The sequence below is a fragment of the Pleurodeles waltl genome, chromosome 10 (assembly GCF_031143425.1).
Source record: "Pleurodeles waltl isolate 20211129_DDA chromosome 10, aPleWal1.hap1.20221129, whole genome shotgun sequence".
In the NCBI taxonomy this organism is placed as follows: domain Eukaryota; kingdom Metazoa; phylum Chordata; class Amphibia; order Caudata; family Salamandridae; genus Pleurodeles; species Pleurodeles waltl.
The window spans coordinates 833,015,049-833,036,597 of NC_090449.1; the positions used below are offsets into that span (position 1 = coordinate 833,015,049).

General features: G+C 46.5%; 1 protein-coding gene across 2 annotated transcripts in view; it reads right to left on the reverse strand.

Moving 5' to 3' along the window:
• The window catches only part of TPK1 (thiamin pyrophosphokinase 1), a 1,483,703-nt gene extending 1,465,698 nt beyond the window's left edge, over positions 1-18,005 (reverse strand). For both annotated transcript variants that reach the window (XM_069211507.1, XM_069211506.1), the window contains exon 1: positions 17,869-18,005. The gene's annotated coding sequence lies outside the window, so the exon portion shown is untranslated. The remainder of the gene's footprint in view (positions 1-17,868) is intronic.
• Positions 18,006-21,549: the final 3,544 nt, after the last annotated feature.

The window sequence follows — 21,549 nt, forward strand, 5'->3', positions numbered from 1 at the left end:
CCACACAAGAGTCTAGAAAGAATTTTAAATAAGTCTACAAAATAAATGAAAAGGCCTCCACATTATAAAGACAGGTAAAAAATTCGCGATATCCATTACTTCCGACTACCCAAAAGAAATCCAAAATACCAAACATCATTAAGTATTACCAAATAATTTTAACTATTATTTAAATAGAGTAAACTCACTAGGCAACATTCACTAAACATTTGCATGCTAGCAAATGGACTAGCACTCATAACGAAGTGCAATTTAAGTAAACGCAAAATGTCTGTGGTTCCGGAGTCTGGCAGAGATCGCAAAGGGCATCCACAGGTCATACACTATGGCGGTCATGCGGTCACCGCCATTTGGCCGCTCCGCGGTCTTTTGCCATTCGGCTTTCCCGCTGGGCCGGCGGGCGCCTGCCAAAGGAGCACCCGCCGGCCCAGCGGGAAAGGCCCTGCAACACGGAGGCCGGCTCCGAATGGAGCCGGCGGTGTTGCAGGGGTGCGACGGGTGCAGTTGCACCCGTCGCGATTTTCACTGTCTGCTATGCAGACAGTGAAAATCATGCTGGGGCCCTTTTAGGGGGCCCCACAACACCCGTTCCCGCCATCCTGTTCCTGGCGGTCAAAACCGCCAGAAACAGGCTGGCGGGAAGGGGGTCGGAATCCCCATGGCGGCGCTGCATACATGGAGGATTCTCCGGGCCAGGGGAAATCCGGCGGGAAACCGCCGGATCCCCTTTTCTGACCGCGGCTTTACCGCCGCGGTCAGAATGGGCAGTGAAGCACCGCCAGCCTGATGGCAGTGCTTCCGTTGCCCGCGGCCCTGGCGGTTTAGGACCGCCAGGGTCAGAATGAGGGCCTATGTGAGTAAGCTTTCCTTGTGTATAATGATTGCAGTCACAAATTTGAGAGTGTTATTAAACTGAAAATGAAATGTATGCTTATAGTAATTTTGCCTTTCCTGCCAGGTCTCTCTATGTTCAGGGTTTTTTACATTTTGTAGAATGGTGTTGCTCATATTGTGTCTGTGCGCTGGGACAATGCCATTCAGTCTCACAGCGCTGTGCTTTGTCCCTATAAAATAAGGTATACATTTTCTATGCCCAACTAGCTTATTATAATTTCCAGTTATACTGTCAAGTAAGGCCACAGTGCATTGGAGATGGAAGTGACCCAGTGCAGCGGAAATTATCTATCACATATGGGCTTCAGTGTATTTTTACACCACCCACATCAACAACTGGACATGGCAACAAGTTCACCACATTGGCTTCACAAGTTTCAATTTTAAAAGCCTGGTGTTACGGATGTCAGTGAAAAATGCACTGCCATGCAGAAAAAATGACTATTATACATTACCTAAGTGACACCAAAGAGTGCCCTGTAACCAGCAGGGCTCAGTGATCACTGCATAAAGGACAAGTTACTTACCTTTAATAGCCCCTTATCTGGTAGAGACAATATCTAGTAGCAGATTCCTTACCTTAGAATTTCCCCAGGTGTCAGTCTGGATCCAGAGCTTTTTCTAGAGCAGTATCCCTGCGCGCCGTTAGGTGGTGTCGATTGGCTCTGTGTCTGTTATTGTCCTTGCCAGATATGATGTTACGGGACCTATACAGGTGCCACACCCACAGGCTGACAACATTTTCTTTTCACAACCTTCCATGCCAGAAGCGCAGAGCCATGAACAACACTCACCATTGGTGCGTCAAAATTAGTGCCCTGAAAGGGATTCCCTGTTCCTAGAAATCAGTTCCGGAGTAGAGAGGGGTGAGTTGGTAAGGAATCTGCAACTAGATATTGTCTAACATATAAAGTGCTACCGAAGGTAAGTAAATTGTCCATCTGATAGAGACATCTAGTTGCAGATTCCTTACCTTAGAATAGATACCCAAGCAATACCATCTCCGGAGGTGGGTCTGCGAACTAAGATCATACTAGAAAGTCCCGCATGACCGAAAGGGCAAAGTGCCTGTCCCTAAAGACCTGATTGTACAGGCAGTAGTGTTTGGTAAACGTGTGCAGAGATGCCCACGTTGCCACCTGACAGATGTCAAGGACTGGAACTCTGTGTGCGACTGCAGTGGTCGCAGCTTTAGCTCTGGTAGAATGAGCAAGCAAGTCCTCAGGGGGTTGCTTCTTAGCCAGGGAATAGCACATTTTGATGCACAGTATGACCCATCGAGAGATAGTTCTCTTCATCACAGACCAACCTTTGTTTGCACCCACATAACCAACAAAGAGTTGATCATCTACCCAGAACTCTTTGGTACGCTCAAGATAAAACATCAATGCTCTTATTGGCTCCAGGCGGTGGAGTCTCTCCTCTTCCTTAGAAGGATGTGGGGGGGTGTAAAAAGTAGGCAAGGTGATGGATTGGCCTACATCAAAGGGCTTAGCACTACTGGTAGAAAGCAAGCCCTGGTGCAAAGCACCACTTTGTCAGGATAGATGAAAAGGTAGGGCAGCTTTGATGACAATTCCTGCAGCTCACTCGCCCTGTGGGCCGATGTAATGGCCACAAAGAAGGCTGTTTTCAAATGGAGAAGCCTGAGAGGACAACTGTGGAGAGGTTAGAGAGGATCACACATCAAAAATGTCAAAACCAAATTCAATCGCATTGGTGCATAGTGAATAGAGATGGAGAAAACAGAGTAAGGCATTTAAGGAATCTATTTACAATTGGAGACTTAAACAAGGAAGGTTGATCAGGCAACTGCAAAAAAGCAGAAATGGGAGAGAGATAAACCTTTGAGAGTTCCCATAGCAGAGCCCTGCTGGGCCAGAGGAAAAATAAACAACAAAACCTCAGAAAGAGGGGCAGAGACGGGGTCAAAAGACTTGTCTGTGCACCATGCCACAATTTTTTTCCAACAACAGGCATATACCGCTTTGGTGGAGGGACGCCTGGCTGCCAAGATTACATTACAGACTCGGACGGAAGGTCAAAAGCAGTCAACTGCAGCTGCTCAATCTCCTCAAAGAAGGCGGAGTCTGGACAGGATTAGGGGGAGAACCTTCCCATGCTGCTGCAAAAGAAGATCCTCCCAAAGGGGCAGTCTGATTGGAGGATCAATGGCTATGCTCAATAGCTCAGAATACCAATTTCTTCGTGCCCAGACCAGAGCTATAAGGATTACTTGGTCACAGTTGTTCTTGATCTTCTTGAGAGCTCTGGGCAGAAGTGGTATGGGCAGAAAAGCGCAAGGGGGGCCTGAGTTCGACTCAAGACAAAAATCGTCACTGAGCGATTGCCACCTTGCACACTCCAACGCGCAACACTGCTGACATTGCGTGTTCCCTGCGGAGGCGAGCATATTTAACCAAGGGTCTCCCCACTGCTGAAAGAGACTTTGTGTCACCTCTGGATGGAGACCCCATTCTTGATCGACTAAGCATTGTTGGCTGAGTTCATCCGCTCTGGCCTTCAGAAAGCCTGCCAGATGTTGAACTACCAGGGGAATGCCCAGTTGTTCCAACCACCTCCTGAGGCTCAGAGTCTATTGACAAAAGGGTCCACAACCCCACCCCACCCTGATAGTTGCAGTACCACATGGCGGTGGTGTTGTCTGTAAACACCTGCACTACCTTTCCTTTGAGCAAGGGAAGAAATGCTTTCAATGCTAGTGTGAGCACCTGGAACTCCAACAGGTTGATGTGGAGTCTGTACCCCGCTGGAGACCAGATGCCTTTGATCTCTGCCTCTCCCAGGTGGCGGCCCCTTTGCAGAAGTGATGCATCAGCTGCTACTGTCAGATCTGGTTGGGAAAGGGAGAGGGGTCTGCCTCCGACCCACTCGTGGCTCATTAGCCACCACTACGGATCTTGTGCAGTTCTCTCTGAGATCTGGACCATGTCAGAGAGATTTCCTTGATGCTGTGCCCACTGGAACTTCAGGTCCCACTGCAGAGCCCACATATGCCACCTGTCATGTGTCACCAGGAGGATGCAGCAGGCCATGAGGCTCAGCAGCCTCACAGTCATTCTCACCAAAATCCAGGAGAAAGGCTGAAACATCGGTATCATAGCCTAAATATCCTGGACATGCCGCTCGGAAGGATAATCCAGAAACTGCACTGTGTCCAGAACAACTCAGATGAAAGGGAGTTTCTGAGAGGGAGTCAGGTGTGACTTCAGCACGTTTCTATTGAATGTCAGCCCATGCAGGAGGTGCGCTGTAGTCTGGTGGTGGGAGATGACAGCCTGGGGCGAGCCCACCTTCAACAGTCAATCGTCGAGATAGGGGAAGACTGAAACCCCTGACCTGCATAAATGAGCTGCAACCAACGCCATCACCCTGGTGAACACCCGAGGGGCACTGGTAAGGCGAAAGGGAAGCAAGGTGAACTGAAAGTGCTCATGGCCCAACGTGAACCGCAAGTAATGTCTGTGTGCAGGTAGGACGGGAATATGGAAATAAGAGTCCTGCAAGTTCAGTGCTACCATCCAGTCTCCTGGGTCAAGGGCAGATAAAACCTGAGCCAGAGTGAGCATTTTAAACTTCACCTTCCTGAGAAGGAGATTGAGGGACCGAAGGTCTACGATGGGGCAGAAGCCCTTGTCCTCTTTGGGTACCAGAAAGTAGCAGGAATAGCAACCACAACCTACTCCTGGCACGTGAGCCCTTTCTATAGCTCCCTTGGCCAAGAGAGCCATAACTTCCACCTGGAGTAGTGGCAAGTGATTCTCTGTCATCTGATCATACAATGGTGGCATGGATGGAGGAGTAGTCTCAAAGTAGAGGGAGTACCATCTTTGGACTATCTGCAAAACCCACCTGTCTGACGTGATGGACTGGCACTGGAAAAGGTGATGATGGATCCTGCCTCTGACTGGGTCCTTGGTGGGGAAGAGTCAGACTAGGAAGGTTTGGAGGCAACTGTGGGGGTTTGGGAGTGGACTGGCCAGACTGCTGGCTCCCTGATCTACGAGGGCTATGGATCGTCCCCGGCAACAGAGAGGCTGAGCAGCATGCGTCGCATGGTGGCTGTACAGGAAGGGACGTGGTAGGGTATCCCTTCCATAGCCATGAAAGGGGCAAAAAGCAGACTGAGGGGGACGAGGGCCCGCCGCGAGGCACAAGGACCTGGCCGATGCATGAGAATTCTTGAAGCCTCGAGCGCCGAGTCTGCTTCTTCTCCAAAGAGACAGGAGCCATCAAAGGGTATGTTCATAAGATTGGCTTGGACATCCACCAAAAAGCCATAAGTCCTCAACCAGGCGTGGCGAATAAGGGCCACTGTTGATGCAATCACCCTGCCAAGTGAGTTGGTCGTGTCCAGTCCACATCGAATCGGGAACTTTGCTGCATCTCTCCCATCAGCAACTGCTTGGGAGGGTACAGCTTGGGCCACCTCCAGAGGCTGCCGCAGCACTTGCACAATCATATCGCACAGGGTGTGGGAATAACGGCCCAAAAGGCTTGCAGTGTTCACGGACCGCAATGCCAAGCTGGCAGAAGAAAACATCTTCCCAAGTATGTCCAGTGTCTTGGATTCCCAATCCAGGTGTGCAGAAGGGAACGCGCCCTGGGAAGTGGAGGCTTGGATAACCAAGCTTTTAGGGGTGGGGTGTTGCATATGGAAACTTGGGTTGCCGGGAGCAGGGCGATGGTGGTGAGTAATTGTCTGTTCACAGGAGCCCTCTGCTGGGTTTGGACCAGGTACACAGTAGGACATTTGTAAGAGCATCATTGAAGGGGAGCAGGGGGTTGGAGGATGAAGCTCCAGGCTAAATCACCTCTGTCAGGAGGTTAGTTCTGACTGCCAACGAAGGCAGCTTAAGGTCCAGGACCTCAGCTGCTCTTCGCACCACCATAGAATATGAAGCACCCTCCTCCGTAACCATGGTAGGAGAAAGCATGCCAGTATTGTTACGTAGGTTCTTATTATCCTAATGAGACTACTGGATTTGGGTGGCAGAATCACCTTAATTGTGGGGTCATGAGTATGATCCCATACCATGTGACACCTGTCGGCCTAATCTCGGTTTTCTGGCCAACTAGCAGTGCCTCATCTCCACCCAAGAGTGGGGATGATTGTGGCAACTGGGCGCATGACAGAGAGGACTCCTAAGGGGAATCGTGGTCGATCAGATCTCATCCCATTCTCTCAGTTACATTAGTCTCACACAGGAAGACAAACAGAGGCAAATTATAGTTCAATAAGGTTTATTGAAGTAACTGCATCTTAGATAAAATGGCATGTATTGCAATAACTAGGATGATAAAACACACTAGAAGCAAAATTGTGACAAGGAGAGTGAAACACTAATACAGTCCCACCATACTGTCACTAGGAATAATATATTTGTTTCCTCCCTAGCTATGTTAGAGTACAACATTATAAGCCCTAATCCGCCCTTCAGGTTTCCCCCTGAAAAGACATCATGCCCCATACCTGAGCAAGGAAGTCTTTTGCCTAAAAAGAGATTGTTCCCATATAGGCCAGGGATTCGGCAGTTGAAGCAAGCAGCTGTAGCACAGACATTCAGCAATCAGCATGCAGTTGTTGTCATCTGTCTGGAATCTCCTAACATGTATGGGACAGAGAAGTGTTTCATAATAAAACAACTGATGTTCTAAGAAAAGTTCTCCATGTAAGGATATATACTTTCTGTGAATGTCAGAGACACAGCATTCCACTTTTGCCAGCAACCCTATCTGACTGCAGCCTTGAGGAAAGCACAAAGTGAAATGAATGCAGTGCTAAGAACTTTTAATGCTTTCCTAGGCAAAAGAACACACAAACAGATAGAGAAAATAAAACAATACCGCAAATGTAGCTATTGCTAGAAAAATAAAGCAATGCTGTTTAAAATGTAACTGGGCTAAAGGGCACAACAGCAGGCCTAGTTTGCTAAAATAATGTGTCGGAAACAAGGCTAAAATAGCTATACAACAGTATCTAGGGAGGTGTCCAGTCCACTCTTGGAGCTGGTATTCCAAAGCGTCTAGCGAACCCTCCTATTTCTCACCGTACCCAAGCCCATAAGAAACAGGCTCAGGATCCAACATAGGAGGCAGGGCTTCTGTTGGTGCCGGAGTCGGTGTTGTGCGATGCCCATCCGACTCTGTGTCAGTTGACAATGAGGATGGGGACGGCACTGCCTGCGGGCCTGGGCGGCACTAGGAGCATAGGCGTCAGGAAAGGTTAAGCTGGTACGCCAACACTGTCCCAGATCCAAGCATGGATCCATGGGTGCCCCTCGGAGCTGAGGCCAAAGCCTCTGGCACAGAACCTGAAGGGAAACCTTTCGACTCTGTGGAGCCCGGAGGCATGCCAGCAGAGTCAAACTGCCCAAAAAGAGGTGTATGGCCTCATAAAACTCATTGAATTGGGCTGGGGTTGCTTCGGCTCCTGGAAACTCAGTGAGGCGGAGGCGGCCTAGACGCAGGCTTCGCAGAGGGAAACCTAGATTGACGACACTCTGCTCCCTCATCGGCCAACAGACGATGTGAAGTCGAAGAGTGGTTCATCTTCTTCTCATGCTTCGATCATCCCTAGGATTTGCAGTGAGATGCAGAAGAGGGTGGGCTTTGTGATCGATTCCCAGACCTTCCTCTTGACCAAGATCAGGACTTACAGGGAGATGGCATCAGGCCGCCATAAGCTTTACGGACCGCTCCCTCAAAGCTTTCGGATGCATGGCCCAGCAATTGAAACATGACTTTGAGTCGTGCTCCAAACATCAAAGGCATACGAGGTGTGGATGCGACATGGACATTGTCAGATGACAGGTTCCGCAAGGCTTGAATCTGGTCTTATAAGCGGACATCCCTCGATGTACCAGAAGTAGAAAAACTCAAAAAAAGTTTTGACAAAAGACGAAAAAAGACCAGTCAACAAAATGATTGAGGGGTATCTGCAGATCGGTGCTGGCTGGAGTAGAAAGAAAACAACAGGCGCCAGGACACCTGGGTTTCACTTTGGCACCTACATAGAACCTGTGACATCAAATCCAGCGTAGAAGACGGACGCAGAGCCTACTGATGTCACCTAACAGTGCGCAGGGGTACTGCTCGAGAAAATTCTCCAGATCCAGACTGACGCCTGGGAAAATTCTAAGGTAAGGAATCTGCAACTAGATGTCTCCATCAGATTCAGACCCGCTAGATGTTAAAGGAAGAACGGTCTCTACAGTAAACAGCTACAAAATGATGCTCACACTGTGAACACCGAGGTCTGATCATGAATAAAAGCCTAATTTTCCAATTTTTACCAGCAAAATGCTGACAACATGATTAACATTTAACTTTCCTATTTATCAAAAATCTAGATCAGTAGTGATAGTGGGTTTTTCATACCCATTGTCAAAAGGTAACTGCTGGTTCTTCTTCACTCATGTGGCAGTCATTAGCACAGTGATGAGATGTGAAAAGGTACTCTTTTAGGACACAACAGGCCAGCTTTAAATGGAGTAATGATGGAAAGGGACAATCACTGAACACCAGGACTCTGCACTCAAGAGTTTTTTTTCTTTCACTGTGGTTCAGAATAGCTCCCTCCAGCAGGCTGCAGAACTTCCAGGTTCCTGTTCCTGAACATGGCAATGAGAGTTGGCAGTCAAAAAGCTCAACCCTGGAGGTCAGAAGTCTTTTTCATTGGTGTGTGACCCCCCCTGAGCTTGATAAATGACAAATCTAGGGGATTCTGATGCACATTTTTTACTCAGTTGGCAGAAAGAGACTATGGATTTCACAGGTGCAGTACTTTTCGCATATTACTCCCAGACTAGTAAAAATCACTTTCTGTGTCTTGTAGTGTCAGCAGGAATGAAAGGTGGGGCTGGGAGCCCCTTGTCATGAAGCCTCAACAATAAATGAGGGAGTGGCTGGCTCACTTAGCTACCTCAGAACCTGTTGACGATAACACTTCTGGGGAAGAATGGTCAGGGAGGGGGCAATGACTATCCATGTACATTAAATGGGCCCTTTGGCTCCTATCCTTCACACCCTTGAATGTGGTCCATTTCAAAAGGACCTCAGGAATATTTTTGAGGAATCATGCAGTTCAGATTACTGTCTGGCACACTTTCTTCAGCCCCCATCTAGTGTGCCCTCCACATACTGAAGATCCAAAATCAATTCCTTAACAGTCGAACACAATACACATACTCCTTGTACATCCTGCTATACATACATTGTGTACAAAAATATGCAACATCCATGTTACACACACATTAGGTGAAGAACTTCATTGAAGAGAACTAGCAGACTATTTTAAACAGAACAGTACAGGTCTGTAGGCAACTCTTTCTATCGAGGTCACTTGTAAAAATGCTTGTTCTGCAAGAGCAATCAGTCACCACAACCACTGTCAATCCCTCTACAGGTTGGTGAACTGAAAATAATCACATTCAGCGAAGGAGGGGTAAACATAGATTGCTTCTCCAAACCACAGAGTTCTGATGTGGGTCTCGATGCATTTCTATGCAGGCCTTCAGTGTACATGCAGGATTGCTCCATATAGGCCAGAGGTCAAAAATAACCCTTGACTTGCTACATAAGAAACTCAAAGCAGGTGTGTCCACTACAAACTCATGCAGGTGACATTTCAATGCCAACAAGCCTCATTTTGATAAGGATGGACGTTGAATGGGGCTTGGAGCTCTGAAGAAGACAGCCTCACTTCTGCCTCTTTGAATAGAAGCTTCTGAACACATCTGCAGGTGAGCAATACAAGAAGTGCTGAAAACGGGGTGACTTTTGGTGGACAAACTACATGAACTTAGCCTAGAAAATTCACCAGTCACCTGCTAGTGCACTGGATAAAATTGGCACCCGTTTATAAGCTCACCCGACTACGTTTGGACCTTGAGAGAGGCCATAAAAGAAGGCTAAACAAGGAAGACTGCTTGCTGTGTGCCTGTGAAAAAGACCAACACTGAGTTGTGACCTTGTCAGATGCCGTATGTGGGATGGGGGTACAGGGCAAACAGGGACTAGTGGGCCCCAACCGTGGTGGTTGAGGTTGTTTGCCATTGGCATTCTGGGGTCTGCCCTACCTAACTGTGCCAAGTACAACCTCTTCCGCACTTAACTCTCCAGGTAACAAGGGCCAGCAGTCACAAGCTTCTCATGAAGGAAGTGTGGGAGTGCATGAATGCACAACTCAAACAAACAAACAACAAACTGAATGACTTCAATGTCCAGCCCACTGGTTATCTTGTAAGGAAAATAAAACACTTTTAATCACACAGCGGTACTAAATATTACACTATACAATTTAAAATATTTATTTTTTACTTATTTATTTTTATTTATAATGTGAACCATCACTCATGAATAGAGTCTACAGGTGCACAAGAATATTGCAATAATCAAATCAAATGTGTTCAAACAAAACCCATGTTTTCAGGTGCCTCCTCAATTTTAAAAAGTTTATTTCACCTGTAAATGTCACTGGGAGGTAGTTTTAAAGTTTTGAGCCAAGAGTTGAGAAACATCTGCCTCCCCATTTCTCTGATTTATGTCTTCTGGTGACAAATTCACGTTTATTTGCTGATCGGAGCATGCGTAGAGGGACATGTTCCAGAAGTTTACCGTAGAGAAAGGGACAGCTACTGCTATGGTAATCTTTCTGCAGAATACAGGCACGAATGGAATTGAATAAGCTTTTTGTAAAGGTAACCAATGAAGTTGTTTTCTATATCCATTGATCGATCCTATCAGTGTTTTCTAAGTTGATTGAGAATCTGATGATTACATTCTGGATTAGTTAAATAATCAATTTTTTTGGTAGGTCTGAGGGAATGGTAATGCCAAAACTAGGTTTAAACTGAATGTAAGCATTGGATACTGCAACTTTATGGGAGAAATTAAAACAGGAAGGTTTCTCTTGAGAATCCTGATCCGCGAAGCACACAATTTAGTAACAAGTGCAATTTGAGAATTTTGAGGTACCCAAGTGACACAGTCACATTGTTGTACTACATCCACTCATTCCCCCTTCTAAACTAAACCTACCTCTTTTGACCCCTTATTGCCAGCCCCCCATGGTAGTGATGGCAAAGGCATTAAATAACAGGATATGATATGAAAACATTTATATCCTCAGATGGAACTTAGCACATAAGCTTTTCACCACCAGAGGATATTTTCCTCAGCACAAAGTTAAAGGGTTGTGTCGAGCTGGATACATTCAGCCCAAAGGCACACACTGCGGGTGCACCTTTCTTTCCTGTTTGTTTTACTAGAGCCAGATGCCTTCAAGAATACGACTTTATATGTATGTTGATTCATTGATGTATCTAGTTTTATCTGGTGCGAACTCTCCCCAAGGGTATTGGAGAGCTTCACATGAGCACCAGGTACATTGCACAAGGTAAGGTTAATTGTTTTAAGGCACAGGCGATTGATTTGCCCAGAGTCACTGGATGTTAAGCCAACGTCGTTACTCAAACCTGGTTCCCCAGGTGGGTAACGCCACATAGATGCCTCGCTGCACGGCAATAAGTCTACCACCACAGCCAATTGTGCTTTAATGTTATCATTCTATGAAAGTGAATGTTACTAATGCTGACAGATGCAACAAATGTTCACTTGTTCTTGTCAGTACTCTGCAGGTATGGATTAATCCTTCTCACCGTTTGCAATACATAGCTTTCTCCTCGACTCAGAGATTGTTGTTTTGACATGTTGCTTTCAGGACCTTACTTAATTTAATTAACATCATACTGAAGATTGTGTAATTAAAGAGTGCAATTAATGTAATACTTTTGCCTGTTATATGCAAGAGGGCTGAGAAGTTCTTAGGATTGTGAATCACAGCAGAATTAATTTGTTTATAAGCAATTTCTCTTAACGATATGACCTTATCATGCTTAGTATGAATCCTTCACTTACATCAGCCTAGAGGGCGGACGGGTGGATGCCCTTAGCAAGCATTTCCATATATAGATTTCGTATGTGCATGGCTGTTAGTTCCCAAGTCATAATAAAATGCACGTTGGTGTTCAAATTATTGCTCTTTCCAGCCGTCCTTAAAAAGCCATATGTCTTCATGGTTTACAATTGGGGGTTTCATTCTGCGATTGCCACAGTGTATATGCTTTAATATTTTATTTTAAAACGAGTAGTAATATGGGGGCATTGCAGGAAGTCCGTTGCTATTTTATTTATTCAGGATATGTTAAATAAACTGAGTTGTGGTCAGATGCAGGCCTCGACCCCCACCATTGATCACTAAGATGTAGAACAATCAAATATAATTCTTTCAACATGCTTTGTTAATACAGTATAAAGTTAATTTAAGTTAAAACTTCAAATGGCTCGGCTCATTGCAGGTTTAATGTTTACTTACGATCATTATCATCATATAATGCCCTAACTGTTTTACGGCACATTAACTGTGTTTTTTGTTCTCCAGTGAACAGCTGCCCTCCCCTCTGCATATTTTAAAGTTTTGTCTGTGGTTATTCGGACAGCTTATCTAAATTTTCCTAATTACCTGTATGTCCTACGAGGTAAAGCTGCCTATCATATATTTGTATGATTGTTTGGGTTGTCCAAGGCTTGTATGACTCCCTTGTCAGCATTCACACACATTGTTCTCTTCTTTACACAACCATACTCAAAGCTAGTCACAATATAGCTGCTGTGGTTATTCCTTTGTATGTTTTCTGGTCAGTCCTGCAGCCTGGAGGCGGGCCTAACTTGACCCAACCTCCTCCTTTGCTATTGTCGTTTTTTTGATGGCCCTGGTTTTTAGACGAGGGTGTGGGATTCATTACTTAATTACTTAGGCCCTCATTATGACATTGGCGGTAAATGGCGCTTTCCACCGTGGTGACGGCCGCCAACATACCGCTGCGGTGGCGAATATCCGTTTGCTATATTATGACACACACACACCAAACCAGCAGAATACTACCACATACACAAATCCGCCAGCCCAAAGGTCAGTGGTAAAGTGTCAGTACGAACACCCATACCCTTACGGCAATAAAACTATGCCCACCACATTATGACACACGACTCACTACGGTGGACATTCAATGGCGGTAAACCATTAGCAGTACACACCGGCGTGCTCAGAATGGCCACCCCAATACAAAACAACACATCGGCCTAAATGAAAATCACACACCTGACACTTATACACACATCACACCCACCCATAGCACTATAAAACACACACACATTACACACAAACCTTTATGAACACCAATGATTGCCACAAGACTAACATGAAGACCATTGAGACAACTACACACACACACATGACAAACACCCATCCATCTGTCACGCACCCCACATCCCACACCCTTACCACATCACTCAACACCCTCTGCACAACACACACCACGCAACACTCAATTCCCCACTAAGGCACCCCCGTTTCACTGATGAGGAGTTGAGGGTCATGGTGGAGGAAATAGTCAGGGTAGAGCCACAGCCGTTTGGAGAACAGGTACAGGAAGATGGAGCTATGGCGGAGAATCGTGGACATGGTGAACGCCGTGGGATAGCATCCAAGAACAAGGGGCGACATCAGGAAGAGGTTGAACCACCTACAGGGGAAGGTACGTTCCATAGCAGCAAGGCACCAGCTCGCCATCTAGAGGACTGTTGGTAGACCCTCACCTCCTCCCCCACTGCTCACAGCATTGGAGGAGCAAGTCTTGGCAATACTGCATCCTGAGGGAATCATTGGAGTAGCCGGAGGCCTGGATACTGGTGAGTAAATATTTACTACGTACCATCCCCCATATCTGCATGTCATCACACCCCCTCACCCTCACTCCCATCACACCACTCCATTCCACCCACTGCACCTACACATCTGACTAACCCCAATGCCAAGCCCTGCATGCTATACCAATGCATGGACAGCCTTCCCAGCCCTGCACGTACACCCATCCCCAAAGCATGCACAGCATGGAGAACTAACAATCCCACAATACATCACCATACACAAACAAGGGTGGTGGGGCAACAGCAACAATAGAGAGGAAGCTAGGGATTTACAATATGTCACAGACATGAAGTATAATACATCACCGACATCCCCACAGGTGCCCCAGCTAATCTCAGCGGCGAGGTGTCACGACTATTCAGTCCCCCAACAGAAGATGCCCCCAGTGATGACAGTAACTCTGGACTTCAGGATCTGGATGGACTACTTGGCCCATCTGGTCAGTCGGCCACCCCAGCCCACTCACAGTCCACCACAGAGCCTCCCCATCAGTATCCATCACCACAGCACCCACCCAACATCCCCACACCTCTGTCCCCAGGACACGTCAATCTGCAGTGTGCCCACCTGTACGGCGACCCCAGTCCACACCTCACCCCCAAGACAATCAGGGACCTGGGATCAGTGGCAGTGGGCACACCGTTCAGGGGACACAGGCACAGGGACACTGGGAGGACCACTGAGTGCCAGGGGGAGGACAGGCCCAGGGAACCGACTCTCCAGGAGGCACTCACTAATGTCCTGGGGGCTTACCAACAATCCCAGGACAAGATAGTCCAGACCCTTACCAACATGCAGAAGAACAAGCATCTTCAGGAGGAACACCATCAGGAGATCAGGGAGGATTTGCAGGCCCTCAACACCACCATGGTCCCCATAGCAGGGATGCTGGCAGATCTGGCCAACATCATGAGGGAATGGACAGCACACCAACGGGCACCTGCCACTAGCTAGTCTACTGACCAGCCCACCACTTCCGCTGCAGCTCGTGGTCAGGAGGCCCTGCCACAGGACCCACAGGCCACCAGCACCCCTCCCCCTGCAGAATGTGAACCACCCCTCAAAATGTCCAATGCGACCCAGACAGAAGCCAGAGACACTTGCCAAGACCAAGACCACCGCCAGGAAATGAGACCCTCCTGAAAGTCCCCCTTGTGTCCCACCCTGTCAACCTGTCCACTTTGAACTGTCTTTGCTCCACTTCCTATGACCCCTTGGAAGCTGGACCTGTGCTACAACCAGACTGGAACAATACCCTGGACTTTCCTCAACCGTCACCCCATTCCATTGCACTTTTCCGTCAATTATTTGCAGTACAATAAACACCCTTGAACACAACTTGAGTGATAGTGTTTTATGTGATGAAAATGTGCATTTATGAAACTAGTCACATCATGTGCAAATGATCTGAACACTGATAGCATACAATTAATGACTTGTAGCTGTCTGTAGTCATCACATCAGTACACAGTTGTTATAGCACCAACATCTGCAAAATGAGAAGTCATAGGTGACAGTAAGAAGAGATGCAAAGGAAGTGAATGCCATCCTGCTACAGCCACACAGAAAACATCAATAATCAGAGGAATGGTCAGTTCCACTGTCTCACCTGTGTGTCATTGGAAGTATTGACGTATAACCGATGTTATGTTGTCCACATCCTCATCCTCTGCCTCCTCATCCTCACTGTCCTCAGAGTCCACTGCTACCACAGGGGCATTTCCAGTCTCCTTCTCCTGCAGATAAAGCACAAGTCGTCTGAGGGCCAAGTTGTGCAACATGTAGCATGTCACTACTATCTGGCAGACCTTCTCGGGTGAGTAGCACAGGGATCCACCTGTTAGGTGGAGGCTCTGAACCTGCCCTTCAGGAGGCCGAAAGTCCTTTCAATAATTCCCCTGATTCGCCCAAGTGCATCATTATAACGATTCTTAGCCCCTGTCCTGGCATTCCTTACAGGGGTCAGGAGCCAAGATAGATTTGGGTATCCAGAGTTACCTGCAAGTATTGAGGGACAAACATTAGCCTTACACAATGGTATGGGGATCCATCAGCATCTTCTTCACTGCTCCCCTCACTGTTCCATTCTTTTCACTGCTCCTCAATGCTTCCTGCGCCCCTCACTGCTCCCTCCTTTGCTCACTGCTCCTTGCTTAGGGTGGAGTAGATTGGAGTGAAGGGTAGTGTAGTAGATTGGAGTAGAGTGAGTGGGGTAGAGTGGAGTGTAGCTGTGGCCATTAGGATACATCTCTTGCACCTAAGTGTACATGAATATAGGGCACCAGAAAGCGCTTTTAGTGAAATACGTATGAGGATGATAACTTAGGCACAGGTTTTAAGGCGAAATGGGAAAGTTGTTGTGCTGCGCAAAACTGAAGTGCTTTAAAGAGCCACTTACTTTGTATGCCCAAAGAAGAGGTGGAAAACATATGAGACTGAGGACATGTTTTATAGAGAAATGGATTAACTGCAGCACTGCCCAAAATTGAGGCACTTTAAAAAGAAACTATTCTGTGCTATTTGTTTTTTTGATGCTATAAAAGGAAGTGCCGAACAGTAAATAAAAGTCACAAACTGCCGTAATAGTCTGTGCCATTCGCCTGGTGCTGTAAAAGAAAGTGCTGAATTCTATAACAAATAAAAAGACAACAACAAACCTGTGCGATGGAAGTTAAATGCAGCCCTAATATGTAGAATGGAAATGATGGACAGAATATTTTTTTTTTTAAAGTACTCTGAATCGCAGAGCGAGCAGCAGGAGCACGCTTGTCAAATTAAATCAATTAGTACTTGATTTATGCTCCCGGGAAATAAAAGGAAGTGAGGTGAAGCACATGGAGGCCAATTAGGAGGCTGCTAAAAAGAGTGACAAGCCAGCAAATGGTAAGTAACGGAAGTGCTGCAAGCGCTTAACTGGATCCAATATCTAACCAAGTATTTGCAATGGGTCTCGCATTTGCTCGAGTTAGAGCGATTAGCTTGAAACTCCTAACCGGACTTTTCTTGCCACATTGAAAGTTAAAAGCAACACCGTTCCACATAAGCGAGCAGATTCACAGCACCACGGTCGCCATGAGCAGCGTGCATAAACACACAAAAGGAAAAAGAAGTTTGCTCGCAGTCAAACTTATCGGCAAAAGTGCAAATAGACATGTAATAGGGGCGACGGCTAAGGCAGTAACAAACATGCAATAGGGAGATGGTCAAGGTGGTAACAAAACCTCCCAAAGGAGGGACAAACGTAAACCATTTACCAATGTCATCAGAGGATTTTTTGAAGGGCAAGTCCACAAAGAGTGGTAGTGATGGGTGTGAGGTGGGCGTTGTTAAAAGCCCAGATACAAACATGTCGGAAAAGCAGCGCTTGCGTACTGTTATGCTCGACCTCAAACACAGAATGAGTTGAACCCTAAAACATGCAGATTAAGGTTACTCAGAAAGGCGAGTGGGGAAAAAAAAGGATGCAAGTGACTGACACAGAGAGAGTTTGCAGAGGATAGTGGTGTGAACGTAAGAATGGGCGTTGTTACTCAGTTTTCTTATTTTTCTTTATAAAAAAAAAAAACATTAAGAACAAGCATTGGTAAAGCCAACGGGTCTGGCTTGTTCTAGGCAGATAAGCAGTGCCCATATACTGGGCAGGCAGCACGCTGTTCCAAGCATAAGATTTCCAGTTCACATGTTATGGTCTACAGCCCTAATTACACGTGCCATGCCTCTTGTAAAGGACGCCTTGTTACGCTTCCTTGGGCATGACTCATTTGAAGTCCAGCCTCCCACCTTTTTCATTGCACTGTCCGGAAACCCCAGAGCTTTACAGTCAGTTGCTGGTTCAAACAATGCAAGACAAATCCTGTCATGCAACACGCCTCTGCTCAGCCTCACTTCTCTGACATGCGCCCACAGCTCCGGCAATGCATTTCAATATCACTTTTTCCAACCCAACAGCTGCCAAGCGTCAACATGCTACGTGAAAGAACTGTGGCCAGTCCTCATTTTTTGATGCTTTGACCTTTGCATTCTGGGACTTGTGATTTAACAAAACCCAGCCTGTAAAGTGGTATAGGCTAAAAACCAAGGACTCGCAGAAGAAGGAACGAGCAATGACTTGAGGCTATTTGGCCTGCACGTTCCCCCGCCACCCTCTTTCCCATTAAAGTGACCACCTGTCCGCTACTTACGCGGACAGTCAGTGACTCAGTCCGTTGCCTGACTTTTAAGGATATTTGTCGTCCGTAGTGTTAGCACATCTGGGCCACATAACACAACCAATCACACGAGCGAACGTTATGCAGGAGACGCATTTGAGCGGGAGGTGCTGGTAAAAGTGAAAGAAAAGCTAGGATTGGAAGATGTGATCTTCAACGGCGAATCCTAGGGCAACATAAAGTAACCGGTGTGAGCTGATTTGCTGTCTGAGCCATCCTTTGACAGTCGGTTGAGTGCTGCACCGCCCAACCTGGAGTGGGCTGAGCTTTGGTTAGCGGCAAGGTGAGTAAGTAGTGTGGCAGCGTGTACTCGTTTACTTCCTGGCTAGATAGACAATGTTGGGTTGCTGCATATTTGGTCTAGATTTTCGGGAGCAGCTGCGCGGAAGATGATGACCCCAGTGATCAAGTCAGCGACGGTCGGACCCATTCACGAGAACCCACCCCTCAGTGGCGTATCTGTTAACGAGTATTACCGGACTTCCGGCTGGCCGGGTACCCCCTTTTCCGTGCTGAAAACCTTCTCGGAACAAAGAGATGGTGCCCAGGGGTGTAGGAGACAATACATTTCTGGGGGGGACAGGGACAGTCTTGGGGACTTTCAATCAACCCTATACAAATTGCTCGTTGTTTACGAACTGCAGGCTCCGATAAATATACACAATCATATATATTGGAAGTGAAATAGGGAGAAAGGAAGGCATGTTTTCACAGTCTGAAAGTATCTTTTATTGTTATTTACATTCACAAAGTAATTAGCTCAATTGTGAAAATAACATGTTGATTAACCTTGCATGTTCATGCACCAAGCAAATAAAGGTAGAAGGGTAAAAAGGAAGAATATACCCTTTGCGCCCCACACCCATCATGCCCTTCACCTCATGCCAATTGGAACCTCACTGGAGAGATCAAAAGCGATTAGGTACAACAGTTGTAAACTGTGCTCGGAAACCATAGTTCTAATAACACTTCTACTCCTTTGTGTGATCTTGGGAAGCTCAGCTCCACATCAGTCATAACTAGAAGCATTTCAAATGAAGAAGCTCTTGGAGTTACAGGCTATATAAACATGGATTCTCTAATCTCTGTATAAACTGCAGTCACTAATTTCTTTAGAAACGGCTGTTTGTGATGCACCAAGTCACTGCGTGTAAAGAAAAGACATTCACTGATTATAAAGAAAAGACATCAGAAAATGACTATGATAGGGTTATTACAGTCCAGTTCTGACATTACAATGCCTTCTGCCGGAGCTAGCAGCCAAGGTAAAAGGCAGATCAGGTCACAGAGCATAATTAATGCAGCTGTTTAAAGCAAACAATGGAATGTTGCTTTTCTTTCTTCTGCTGTACTTTAATAGCTTGGAATGACAGAAGCTATGCACTAGGGTTTTAAGTGGTTTGTGGGAAAGTTGGTGGTGTGACCATGTATTATATGGGGTAAAATACCGCCTGTGTACATAAGGATATTGCAAGTCACCTTAAAGTTCATACCTTATAAACAAGCATTGGCATAGCCAATAGGTCTCGCCTATGTATTTCTATTGCCTTTGCCAATGTGTTTTAGCCATGCTGTACACTAGTAAGACTACTATTCAGCATGGCTCAAAGTTAATGGCATAAAGGAGAATGATGTGTCATCGACTTGTGTGGCGTATTGTCATGGAGTATATAGTGTCCTAGAATGGAGCAGTAAACTAACTTTAAAGGAACAGGGGTCCCATGAATAAAATGCAACACCACTCCCATAAACAATGATATTAAAGTAGTATGCAAATGGAATGTTTTATGCATTTATTCAATCAAAATATAAAAGATCAAATGTAGTGGGAAAACATCAACAGGGGAAATCGAGAAAGACTGGTATTCGGGCATTACACAAGTTATCTGGATGACCCAATGTCACCAATTATAAGAAAAATTTAAAAAGTAACCTGTATAGTACAGTGGTTTGGCGGAGGCTGGCCTGGTTTGTAGTGGGTACCTATGGTATTTACACCTTATACCACGTCCATTTATCCCTTATTAGTGACATGTAGGCAGTGTCTAGATGCCAGGCTCTCCAGGGGTAGCTGTAGCCAAGGCCTATCTAGGAGACATGCAAAGCTCATGCAATACCACTGTAGTCACACAGTACTCCCACACATGAAAGAAAATACTCAAGTGTTACAAAAATAAAGGTACTTTATTTTAGTGACACAAATGCCAAAAATACCATAGAGACTATACTCCCTTAGGAGGTAAGTAATACACCAATTATATACACTAGTATGCAGCAATAGCAATAAAAACCATTAGAAAACAGTGCAATTAGTGAAAATCACAATGGTTAGAAATGGGCCTAGGGGAAACACAAACCATATACTAAGAAAGTTGAATGTGAGTGTCGTTTTCCCACCTAGGGAAGTGTGGTGTGTAGAGGGGCGCTGGGAGTATTAGAAAACACCAAAGGTAAGTAATAGAACCCACCTCAGAGCCCAGGAAAGCAGATGTAAATCACAGTAACTTTCCTAGAACACACAAGAACACAAGAAAGAAGATAATGCAAGAACCAGAAGATACTTCAAGACACAAAGGGTGGATTCCTGGACATAAAGACCTGTGGAAGAATGGGACTAAGTCCAAGAAGCACAGAAGAGTCCAGGGAGGACAGGAGCCCCTGCTAACCCGAATCAAGGTGCAAAAGAAGAACCACTGGTGAAGAACAACAGTCAGTACTGCACCCAAGAAGATGGATGCGGGTTCGTGGTTGGTGCAGATGATATCCCACACCGGATGGATGATTGCAGTCTGGTTTGCATCGCTGGATTCCACCAACAAGCCTTGGCACAGGCAAAGCTCGTGGTTAGTGGAAAATGGCACTGCCCGGGACCAGAAGGGACCTGGTGGACTCTAGTCAGAGGGGGCTCTCAGCAACTCAGAGAGCCCACAGAATACCAGCCAGCGCACACAGGAGTCCCCAGCACAGGGACAAAGGAGTTGCAAAAGGAGGCCCACGCAGCATAAAAACAAAGGCTCCCACGCCGCCAGAGAACACTCAGGAAGCTTGGCATCTCAGGAAGGAGTGCTGGGGGCCGAAGCTACATTGTGCACAAAGAATTTCATAGAAGGATGCCAACAAGCCTTGGCAACTGAAAAACACGTGGTGCACAGGAGTACTGTCTTGCATGGGAAGGCAAGCTCTTACCTCCACCAAATTTGGACAGTAGGGCGTCAGGACCATCAGGATCCATGCAACTCGTCAGGAGAGGGGACCCGTGCAGATGGTCATTGTTGCAGAGATGTGCCTGCTGAAGCAGGGGAGTGACTCCTTCACTCCAAGGGAGATTCGTTCATTCTTCTGGTGCAGACTGAAGATAGGTTGTCCTCCGAGGATGCACGACCGGGAAACAGTTGCATTTGATGGCAAGAGCTGGAGATACAATGTTGCAGAAGTCGTCTTTGCTTCGTTGTTGCAGTTTGTGGAGTTCCTGGAGGGTCCAGATGCAGTTTCTTCGGTGAGAAAGTGAAGTAAAGGATGCAGAGGATTCCTGCTGGAGTCTTGCAATCTGAATCTGAAGAACCTCCCAAAGGAGAGACCCTAAATAGCCCTGAAAGGGGGATTGGTCAGCTAAACAGGTAAGCACCTAACAGGGGACGGCTCTGACACCACCTG